The sequence below is a fragment of the Nicotiana tabacum genome, chromosome 17 (genome assembly GCF_000715075.1).
Source record: "Nicotiana tabacum cultivar K326 chromosome 17, ASM71507v2, whole genome shotgun sequence".
NCBI classification, from domain to species: domain Eukaryota; kingdom Viridiplantae; phylum Streptophyta; class Magnoliopsida; order Solanales; family Solanaceae; genus Nicotiana; species Nicotiana tabacum.
The window spans coordinates 97,093,952-97,106,062 of NC_134096.1; positions in this window are offsets into that span (position 1 = coordinate 97,093,952).

The following is a 12,111-nucleotide window of genomic DNA, read 5'->3' on the forward strand; positions in this document are numbered from 1 at the left end:
GTTAACTCTCCCGTTCATACAATTCACTAATGGTTGCTAATTAATCGAACAATTGCTCTCATAGCCTTCTCCCGAAGTACTACTCTACTAATCAAGCTCATTCAGTCCACGATCAAGTAGGACTTTAATTGGTTGTAATGTAGGTTGCGGATCGAGTAGGATACATTTGAATATACTAGTGACTACACCTCCCTAAGCACTTTAATACACACACTTTAACATTTAACCCCACATTTATGTCAAACCATAACTCCACCTTCACATCAATGTATATTAACTCCATACTTCTTTAAGCACAATTACATCAAGAGTCACCACTATTAAGGAATATTTTTCACAGCAATACAACTATATTTTTCTTTTATTTTTCAATTCAAGTGGCTCTTATTATTTTTTTCAAAACAGTGCATATTTCTCCTTATTTCATTAGTTCCACTCAAAAGCCAAACCAACCACCCCACACTTTAACTTTTACAAAGTTCATAACAATTCAAGTGCTCATGAAAGGTGAAAAAGTTCAAATAGACAGTTAACTCAACCAAATGGTTAAGGCTTGTAATGTGGTTGCCAAAAAAATAGGATTACAGGCTCAAAGGGGTAACTACGATACATAACAATTAGGAGGATAAACTATATATATATCTGGCTCAACAAAGAAACGCATATATCCTAGACATCAAATGCAATACACAGAATAATACACAAACCTCACATACACATGGCACATAACTCACTCAGGATTGGACTCATCAAGACACCCTAGTCAAAGCAAGCAAAGTTAAGATCACACGATTTAAGGTACTTATACCATAGTAAAAAACTGAGGCTAAGCATCACAACCAAAGTACTCACTATTCTCAAGGCATAACAAAGTCAAGAGATATTGCTTTAATTCAATTCATCTCACAGTGGCTCCTACTCTTAAAAAAATAAAACTACCTACATCCGCTTCAAACAAAACCCTTGGAAAAGAACCGCGGCACAAAAAAACCAAGTGGAAATTATTACACTACCTAGCAAAAGAATTTTTTTGTCTTTTTTCTTTAGACTTAAATCCCTCAAGAAACCTGTCGAATGAGATCCATCGTCCGGAGATGTCCAATTTCTCTACTTTTTTAGTTTTTTTTTTTACAAAAATTACTACACTAAGAAAGAATACTACAATTAAGCGAGAATATCACAGAAAATCACCCAGACAATCTCCTCACCCCATACTTAAAATTGTGCAATGTCCTCAATGCACACTATAAATAATAAGAGGGTAAAAGAGACTCCCTGGTAGGGCAAAGGCCGAAGTATTAACAGCTCACATGATACTCAGACTTCTCCCATGTACGATCCTTTGTGCGGGCACCTCACACTTAATTTCAACCATCTTCTCGATTTTTCATATGCCTATTGGCTTTGACTCCATGTTCCTACTCCTACAAAATACAAAAATAACACTACAAAAATAAACAAAAATAAAAAGGAGTAGAATGGGGTTGCCTCCCAATAAGCACTTGATTCAACGCTGCAGCACGGCGACATCACTTTCAACACTTTTTCTTCCACTTTGAGGATAAAAATTGCGCCCCCAATTTTGCATCAATTTTTCTATCACGTTCATGGGGCGATGGTGTGAATACAAAAGAACTGAGCAATAGTGTGATAACCCGGCCGGTCATTTTGAGAGTTATAGCCTTGATCCCCTATTAACTGCTTCCCTCGTACCCATTTATACTATTGTGACTTGCCGGGAGGTTTCGTTTTACTTTTTGCAGTATTTTGGGACACTTAGTCCCTAAACGGAGGTTTAAACCTTAGGTTTTGGACCGTAGTTAGAATTGTATGAAAACGACTCCGAAATAGAGTTCCGTCGGTTCTGTTAGCTCCGTTAGGTGATTTTTGACTTAGGGGCGTGTCTGGATTGTGTTTTGGAGGTCTGTAACTCATTTAGGCTTGAAATGGCAAAAATTAAAGTTTTGGAGATTTTGACCGATAGTGGAATTTTTTATATCGGGGTAGCATTTTGATTCCAGAAGTTGGAATAGGTCCGTAGGGTTGAATACGACTTGTGTGCAAAATTTGGGGTCAATCGGACGTGATTTGGTTGGTTTCGGCATCGGTTGTCGAATTTGGAAGTTTCAAGTTCTTTAAGTTTGAATGGGAGGATGATTAGTAATTTTAGCATTGTTTGATGTGGTTTGAGAGCTCAACTAAGTTCATATGGTGTTTTAGAATTGATTGGTATGTTGTGTTAGGGTCCCAGGGGCCTCGGGTGTGTTTCAGATGCTTAACGGAAGAAATATTGAACTTAGGAAATTGCTGAAGCCTACACTCATCTAGTGTATTCGCACATGCGGTTGGGAGACCGTAGGTGCGGGGCCGCACGTGCGGATGATTAAGCGTAGAAGAGGATTTGGAGGGAGTGGTCAGGGGCCGCAGGTGCGAGGTGAGTTTCGCATCTGCGATGCCCGCAGATGCACTGGACAGATCGCAGGAGCGGTGGAGGACCGCAGAAGCGGACATAGGTCCGCAGGTGCGCACACGCAGGTGCGACCTTTTTATCGCAGGAGTGGGCGATGGGTTCTAAATAAAAACCGCACCTGCGATGGATGTTCCTATTTTGATCGCAAATGCGGTTGAAAGCTCGCAGATGTGGTTGAAGGCTCGCATAAGCGGTTTGACTGACAGAAAAAGGGCTAAGTGCGAGGGTTTGATTTCATTCTTCATTTTTGGACTTGAGAGCTCGGAATTTGGCAATTATTCGAGGGATTTTCAGAGGAAGTTTTGGGGTAATGATTCCTAACTCATTTTTGGTTGTATTCCATTAATCTATAGTTGTTTTCTCCATTTAATTTCGGATTTGGGGTTGAAAATTTGGGAAAAAGTTGAGAAAAGTTCTTAGGCCGAATTTTGGGATTTTGATCGAGATTTTGGTATCGGATTTGAGTAATTTTGGTATGAGTGAACTCGTGAGTGAATGAGAATTCATATTTTGTGACTTTTACCCGATTCCGAGACGTGGGCCCGGGGAGGCTTTTTAGGGCGATTTTCTAATTTTTTGCTTTAGCTTTGATTTCATTAGCTAGATTAGTTCCTTGTAGTTATATTTATGTTATGTAATTGATTTTGGCTAGATTTGGACCATTCAGAGTCTGATATTCTTGGAAAAGGCATTGTTACTGATTGATTGAGCTTGGTTCGAGGTAAGTGGCTTGCCTAACCTTGTGTGTGAGAAATCCCCTTAGAATTTGGTAATGTCGTGATATGTGAGCGCCGTGTACGTGAGGTGATGAGTATGTACACGGGCTATTTGTTTAAAAACCTGATTTATTTTACTGAGTAGTAATATGCTTTTCCTTTAATTTGAGTTATACCGTTTAAATGAGTATTAGTATGTTTTCATTCTTAATTGAGTTATTCCAACATGCGTAGTTATCCTGATTAGCCTAATATCGCATGTCTACGTGCTTTAACTGCTTATTTGAACTCTGTGAAGCATGCCTAGTTGATTTCCTGTTTTTCCTTGTTCTTTATCAGTCTTAACTGTAGAATTCTTACTGTTAACTATGGTATTTATCGGTTGAGCTGTGTATTTACTTTTGAGACTACGAGGCGGTTACTCGGGAGTTCTCTCTGCATATTTACTTTTGAGACTACGAGGCGGTTCCTCGGGAGTTCTCCCTGCACATTTACTTTTGAGACTACGAGGCGGTTGCTCGGGAGTTCTCCCTGTATATTTACTTTCAAAACTACGATGCGGTTCCTCGGGAGTTCTCCCTGCACATTTACTTTTGAGACTACCAGGCGGTTCCTCGGGAGTTCTCCCTGTATATTTACTTTTGAGACTACGAGGCGGTACCTCGGGAGTTCTCCCTGCATATTAATTTTGGGACTATGAGACGGTATCTCGGGAGATCCCCTGTTGTTTATCCATGTGTGTTGCATTGATATAGCGTTGTGTTTTTTTTGGTTAAATTCCAGTCTCTTATTATACTATTATATTTTCCTACTTTATTTATTATATACCAGTGGGCCTGATCTGACCTCGTCACTACTCTACCGAGGTTAGGCTTAGCACTTACTAGGTACCGTTGTGGTGTACTCATGCTACTCTTATGCACATATTTTTGTGTGCAGATCCAGGTTCTTCTTATCAGCCCCGCTACTAGCTGAGAGTGCTTGCTGTTGTACGGAGATTTCAAGGTACATCTGTCGCGTTCGCAGACCTCGGAGTCCCCATATATTCTCTCCTATGTCATTTACCTTCCGTACTTCTTTTGTTAGGCTCTGGTGTATAGAGATACTAGTTTCCTTCTGTAGCTTGTGACTTATGATATTTCGGGTTTTGGGAAGACTGTGTATTATAGAGTATTGGTTATTGCAAATGCCGAGCGGCATTGTTATTAGTTATTTAGTTATCCACTGCTGTTAGTTGCCAAGTTTTACTTTCGTTTTTGTTATATTCCGTAATTTGTTAGGCTTACCTAGTCGTAGAGACTAGGTGTCGTCACGACGTTATACGGCGGGAGTTTGGGTCGTGACAAATAAGTATCGCATCTTGCACTTCTTGGACTTTAAGTGAGGGATGTCGTTTTGTCTTTTTGGTGTGACAAATTTCAGAATATAAACACTTTGTTCCTCCTCCATATGCTCAAATGGATCAATTCTCGTGTCACCAACCAAACACAATGTTGAAAAGTGTTTACAGTGAGGTCAAATATGCTCCAACTCCAAAACTGTATTATTTTTTACATCCTCAATTTTGTACTCTACGTCAACCTTAGCATCATTAATAATATTTTGGTCGAATAGTTAGAATTCCTCTTTCCGCTCTACAAGCTGGCCAGTATCCACAAAAAATGGTTGTAGGGTATCAGATACCTCAACCTTTTTATTCAATTGATCCTGCAGGTCATGGATATCTGAGCCAAATTAGTCTATCTCTTGCCTGAGCTCAGTTCTTCCTTCTATCAGTTGTCTGTCATATTTAAAAAACTATTACGTAGAACCCCATAAAATTTTACCAGTTGAGCTTGTTCTTCTAGCCAAGATTGGCTCACGATACTTGCTTCTTCAAAGTAATCTTCTTGTGAGAACTCGCTCTCTTCGTCGAGTTGAGGTTCTTCTTGGAAATTGGCCATTAATTCGTCTATTCGAGCCTGGAGTCTTTTGATCGCTAAGGCATCAAGAACTTTTTGCTCGGTTACTTGCCTTATCATGTCCATAATAGCCTTTTGATTTTCATCTTGTTGCTCGGGTACGTGCCTCATTATGTCCATAATACGAGCATCACATTCCATATCCTCCACTTTATTGCTCCTATCAAACTCATAAATATTATTAGAAATATTATAATAAGAGCTCTCTGATGGATAATGAGAATTAGGACAACCATCACAATGGACACCTTGACAACCACAAACATTACAAAAATTCCACACATCAGATTGAGATACACAATTTTGCCACAAGTGTGGTCCTCCACAATATGGACAAGGATCGCCATAATAAGAATAACCAATATTCGACCAATTCTTGTTCCAAGATGCCATATAAACAAAGATAATAAAATATTAAACTAAGATAAAAATAAAAATAAAAACTTGAATAGACAAAACGTAAAAATTTAATCTAGTAGACTAGTTAATTTCTAAGTCCCGGGCAACGGCGCCAAAAACTTGTTGCTCCCAAATGCACACACAAGTATACATGGTCATACAAGTAATATAGGATTGTAAGTCCAGATATCGTACCTACAGGGACTTGTGATTTACTATTAACTAAATTAAACCCAAACAATTAATCTATTCAAGCGAATCCTAACATATAAATATTTAACTAAAATTAATCTAGAGTAAGAAATTAAGAGATTAAAGAAAACAACGACAAGCTTAAAGACAAATTCAATGTGAGTGAATATTCTAGAGTTATGGGTTAGCTAACAATCCCGTTGAGTTTTTCACTTAAATCGTCTAATTAATTTATCTGGTTTATTGGTTGACATGGTTAATATTGCTCGTAACCTTCTCCCGAAGTACTACTTGCCTATTCAAGCTAATCTAACGCCTATATTCCTATGGAATTAGAATTAACAAGAACGCATTAATAATTCATGCATAGTAACCAAGCAAGGCGATTAGGTATATTCCTATCCTAACCGCAAATCTGCCCCCCTCAGAGTTAAGATCTTGCTCTACTCAATCTTATATGCAATCTAGAAATTCCTCTCCCGAGTTTAATCCTAGATTCGTAGATAGTATTCAATTGGTAATCAAACAATCAAATAATTAAGTGCAAGATTGAATAAATAAACCAATATGATAAACTAATAAGAACAATTCAAGCTTCAAACTACAACGTTCATGCAGCACCCAAAATTCTAGAACTAATAAACTATGAGATTAAAAGAAAAGAAGAGAAGAAAAACTAGTTAGAAGCCTCCTCCAAACCTGATGTTCTTGCCTCCGGTCACAAAAACTCCTCTAAGAATGAAGTTTAACGACTATTTATATGTGTAGGGAAGAAACCTAAACGAAATAACCAAGTCCAAAATCAAATAGGAAACAAAATAGGCTTTAAAAATCCGAAACACCCTCGCTACAGGCCTCGCCTCGCGACCTCTATAGCGCGCTTCACCTCACTGCAGCCTGTGCCTCGCAAGCTCTGTGGCGCGCTTGGTCTGGCGGTAACCCTCGCGTCACACTGTCAAACGCGAGCAACAAGGCTCGCGTCGCCCATCTGCTGCCCAAGCTTGATTCACTTTGTGCTTAGCTACTGAAATTTGCATTCATTACTTTCTCGTTCTTTTCCTTTCTTTTTCAATTTCCCTTTGTCTTTCTTTTGCTTCTTTTATAATACTAAGCTTAAATCATCGTCCAATACTTAAATAATCATGAATCATTCTTGTAATATATAAAATACACATAAAATCTATATTTTGCTTCCAATTTTATCTTTAACGTACCTACATATAAAATAATTCAATTAAGTTCAAATATAGTATAGTTTAGCATTAAAGCCCCAAAATGTAAGGTAATTAATGCATTAAAAATATAAAATTATAGCCAAAACATCAATTAGGAATAGCTTTCCATTTTGGTTGGTGTAGGATTAACCAACCGCAATCTACCATCTCCTTTACAATATCTACTATATCAGAGGGCAGTTTAGTCTATATCAGCCCCTTTAGCTTTAGTTCTGATAATAATTTTCTAGCCCTTTCTTTTTCAAATTTCCTTGTGGAAAAGTCTAGTCATATTAGTAATCACAATATCATCAGAAGAAATGATAAGTAGCTTTTCTAAGATATAAAATATAAAATACTCTGATGAACATATTAACTATATTATCCTTGTAATCTTCGCCAAATCAGCTCATTGACTTCAAAATTCTCTAACTATCAATTAGTTTAACTTTTTAGTTGTTTAATCAATTTATGCTTGAAGATTTCCTATATTTTAGTTTTTGAACTTTCTCGTGGATATGAACTAGTCGTTATAGTTTGGGTCTAAGGGAGTATATGTCTTCTTCTTTTTTTTGGGTTCAAGAGAGTAATATATACTAATATACTTATATTATTAAGTATTATCATAGGGATTGTATATGTGCGATGGCCACTCTTTTAGCTCAACTTTCAGAAGATATGACATGCCGAAAGCGAAGAAAATAAGTTTCTAATTTTGGTTGGACATTTCATTCGTAGCTTTGCCTCTTTTTTGTTTGCTGCTCTTAGTTTAGACGACCTAATTAATACCGATTCGTTGAATTAAAGATCTTTCTATATATCTAAATTGCTCGTAGTTCATTTCCATACAATGAACCGTCAAAAGACTCTTTCAATCTTTATCCATTACCTAATGTTAGAGGACTTAAGTTCCAAGTATTAATTAATTACATCTTAATCAAGCCTCAAAATTGAGATTAATTAAGCACAAATATCAGGTCCCTCCCCCTGGGCCTTAACTCTCTCTGTCATTCATTGGCAGATTTTAATACTAAATTAGTTACCGCAAGTTGATCCATTTTCATTACATCTTAATACAATTTCAAACTTTGTAGTTTACAACATATAAAATATGGATGAGAGAATCAATCAATTAATCAACTACTAATATTCAAATCCTGAATTAGTTGAATAGTGATGAGAATACGAGAAAGAAATAGCTTAATCTAATTTTTGCTTTTTAATCTTATCTAATCTAATTAAATACTCAATTAGTCGTCTGAACCTAATCTTGTCATTATTATTTTTTAATTCCACGATAATCTCGTTAGTATCAACTTCAATAATTTGGACATTCTTCCGAACCAAATGAGGCCACGTCAGTGTTTCCCGTAGTGGCAACTTGTCGGAATGGATGAAACATGGCCCACATTAATTTCCATCTCAGCAGAATTAAAGTCTACGGTCAAATGTGCGTATTAGTTTAGCAACAAGTTAGGCTGGGGTTTGCGTTTTGGAGAAGGCACCCAATGACAACTCCTAAAGTGGAAGGTTTGGTTACTTCACCGTCGACAATGGCTGCCTAGTCGACAGTCTCTAAGTATCAGTCGCGTACACAAGATTTTCGTAGTGTCATTTTTTATATTTATATTCAATATTTTTATTTCACTTAACAAAGCGATATTAAGTGACACCGATTTAGGCAAGGTGTCTTTATCTTTTAATATCACTAGACTATAAGTTTCGATCTATTTCATGCATATTATTGTTTCTTTTTTGCCAAAACATATCCTTGTTCAAAGGATCAGAGTGGAAACGAAGAATAAATTGGACATACTTCCTTTTTAGGAAAATTATCGTGCTATTTTGCGTATAAAGTTGTTGTGTGTTGTGTTATTATATGACTAAGCTCTCTAATTAATGTTTTAAAGCTTTTTTTAGTAATTAAAATACTTTTTAATGAAAGATGGGAGAGATTAGCTTTGAGTTAGAAGTTTGAGTCAAGTGAATGATAAGTAAAAAATCGCGGTTGGTTAATCATATGAGGTGAAAATGTTACAAATAAAAAGTTACAAGCCATAATATAATGATACTAAATTAAAAGCAATTTTCTAATAGGTTCGGACGACTAAGGTTTCTACAATGTGAACAATTTCTGTGTGGCATTCAAGATGAGGACCACGTACGGTACTGGATCATTCAAGTATTTTAATTAGCACACTTTGGCGGTGACGTGGTGAAGATTAGACACTAATTGATGGATATTTATCTGTTAAGAAGTGCTAATTAAGAAACATTACTGGATAATAAGGAATCTTGAATCTACTGCACTAATAATAATGACAACGTGATTACATGTGAATGTGAATGACTACAATTGACGGCTTCCTCCTACTATTGATTGCTCCATTATTTTTGGCTCACACAAATATGCTTTTTACGGCTTCAAGAATTATTACTATCTATTTAAATTTTTGTGTCATAAATGTTATACACTCCCGCCGTTCACTTTTAGTTGTCAAGTATTCTAAAAATAAATATTTATTTTTACTTATCACTTTTCGCATATTCAGAGAAAATATTTTTTTTTTGTTTTGCCCTTAACATTAATTACTCATTTCAAATCATTTTCTAAATCCATTAAGGCTATACACCAATTAATATGGATATCATAGTAACTTATGCACTTTATTTATTATTTCTTAAGGGATGTGCAAAATCACTAGTGGACAAGTAAAAGTGAACGAAAGAAAAACTTTTCTATTGGAAAGATAATTTAATTTTAAATCTCATTGTACCTGTTTGACCAAAAAGTGTAACTTTCGGCTAAGCTATTAAATTTATGTAATAATGAGTTAAAGCTAGTTAAGGATAATTACTCTCGATGCAAATCTTGAAAACATGTGAAAAATGGGGACAGATCCCGTAAATAATTGATGACAATAAGTGCAAAATATTCGTAGCGTATGAGCAATAATGGAGATGTAAATAGCAATAAATAATAATAAATGATATTTAAGTAAATAGAGAGAATGATTCACCCAATAATAGATCGATTGGACGAATGTTACTCCTGACAATGATGAGTGACAAAAAGATTCAAGATTTGTTTAAACAATCCTCGGATTTGGTGAAAATGTGTGGAATGATATGAGCAAGAATCTTTATCAAAAGGTAATCTTTGTATTTTCGCAAGAGAGAAAGAATATTCTTCTAAAAAATGCTCTTATCAAATGGATATTACATGCCCCTATCATTGTCTATTCTTTCTATATATATGGGACATATTCCTAAGAAACCCTAATAATACAAGTCCAGAGAATATCTACTAGAATATTCCCTTTTTATATCCTATCCTAACAAACTAGCTGTTACAGTGATAACAACAAGGTCGAAAATCCAAACTAGAGTAAGAATTTGAGAAGTAAATGCGAAAACAATAATAATAAGAAATTGAACAACTAGAATTGAAGTGCAAAAAATAAAGGATATGGGAAAATTCAAGGAAAGAATTCCAGAAACTTCCAAGAACGCAAGTTCTATAGCCTTGACAAGATCCAAGCAACAACGTCTTGATTTATTGAAGAAATCAAACGCCTTTACTTAAAAACAAATTAAAAAAATAGATTCGGATCTTGACCGCTTTACGAATAACTTGAGACAACAATCAATAACTAGTATTAATCGCCTTCTAAGAATACCACAAAGGAATCAAATATATCACAATAGAGAAGTAATCTTACTACCTTGCACTATGAACTAGTAAAGGTTGAAAGATAAATCTCAAATCATAAGTAACAAAGGTTCAAAAGAACTCTCAAATTATTATATTCTTAATAAATAATGAAGTGCCTAATGAATGAGATGAACTCCTTATTTAGAGGAGTAAAAGTCCATAAAATTAGGTAGGGTGTTGCTAAAGGGTAACAAAAGTCATCAAAATTAGGTAGGGGTGCTAAGGGGTAACAAAAGTCATCAAAATTATGTAGGGTGGTTGTTAAAGAATAAAAGATACAAAAATATAAGAGGGTGGGCGACAAATCTCTTTGGGGCAGATTTGAACCATAAAACTAATAGTTTGGGCCATTGGTTTGGGCTCCAATTAGGTTTCTTTTGAAACACCCCCTTTTGGACCTCTTTTAAGCTCATTTTGAGCTCTTCTAGGTGCCCTTTTGCTGGATTTCAAGGGCCGAGTTCGGGACCCAATCTTTCTCCTCTTGGACTTCAATTTGGGACACCAAATAATTATAAAACTTGTACAATTTATCTCCTTTGGGCTTGAGCACGTCCTCCATAATTAAAAGCTTCTTTATTTGCCATTGAAGCCCAGCAACCTTAGTCTACAATTCTTTAGCTTGAGAACTTGTAAATGACTTTCTTGGAGCTTCCAAAACTCTATGTATCCTTGATGCTATCACCTAGCCAATTCACATCCTTTATCCTTGAGCTCTTCCTCCCAATTAACAACTTCTTTATTTACACTTGAAGTTTAATGGCCTTGTTTTGCAACTCTTTAGTTTGACATCTTGTTAAAGGCCATCTTTGAGATTCCAAAACTTCATCTTTGTCCATGAATAGAGTTGAGCTTCCTAGGATGCTATCATTCCCCTCTTCTTGAAGAAAATTCGTTCTCGAATTTCGACCTTGCAAGAAAAAGAAAATACGCACTAGTAAATGGCATCCACTAATCTGATAAAATAGTAAAAATAAAATAAGATAATGACCATGTGTCCATTTAACCCAATTAATCCTAATAGGTGTAAATACTCCCTTATAAATTATATGGACACCATCATTCCAATAAAATTTATTCCTACCTAGATCAATACAATAAAAACCTCTCTTAGATGCGCCATGCAATGGAACTTGCAATTCAATCTTGTCGATAAGGTAGTCCATAGGTATACATGACAAATAAATTATAAAAGATTGACCACACATCCATTTAATATAAGTATCTCTACCACTTGTATCAAAGAAGATACTTTCATGATATAGCCAACTATCTACAATTACAAATCTCATGGATTCCTCTAAATGAAAGAGTATTTAATCACAAGTGTTACAACAATCATGCATATTCTCTTTACTAGTAACAAGCACTTTTACAAGTTCACAATGAACATGACTTGAAGAATGACTCCCCATCACACAACAGAAATCACATTCTAGCAATTTAT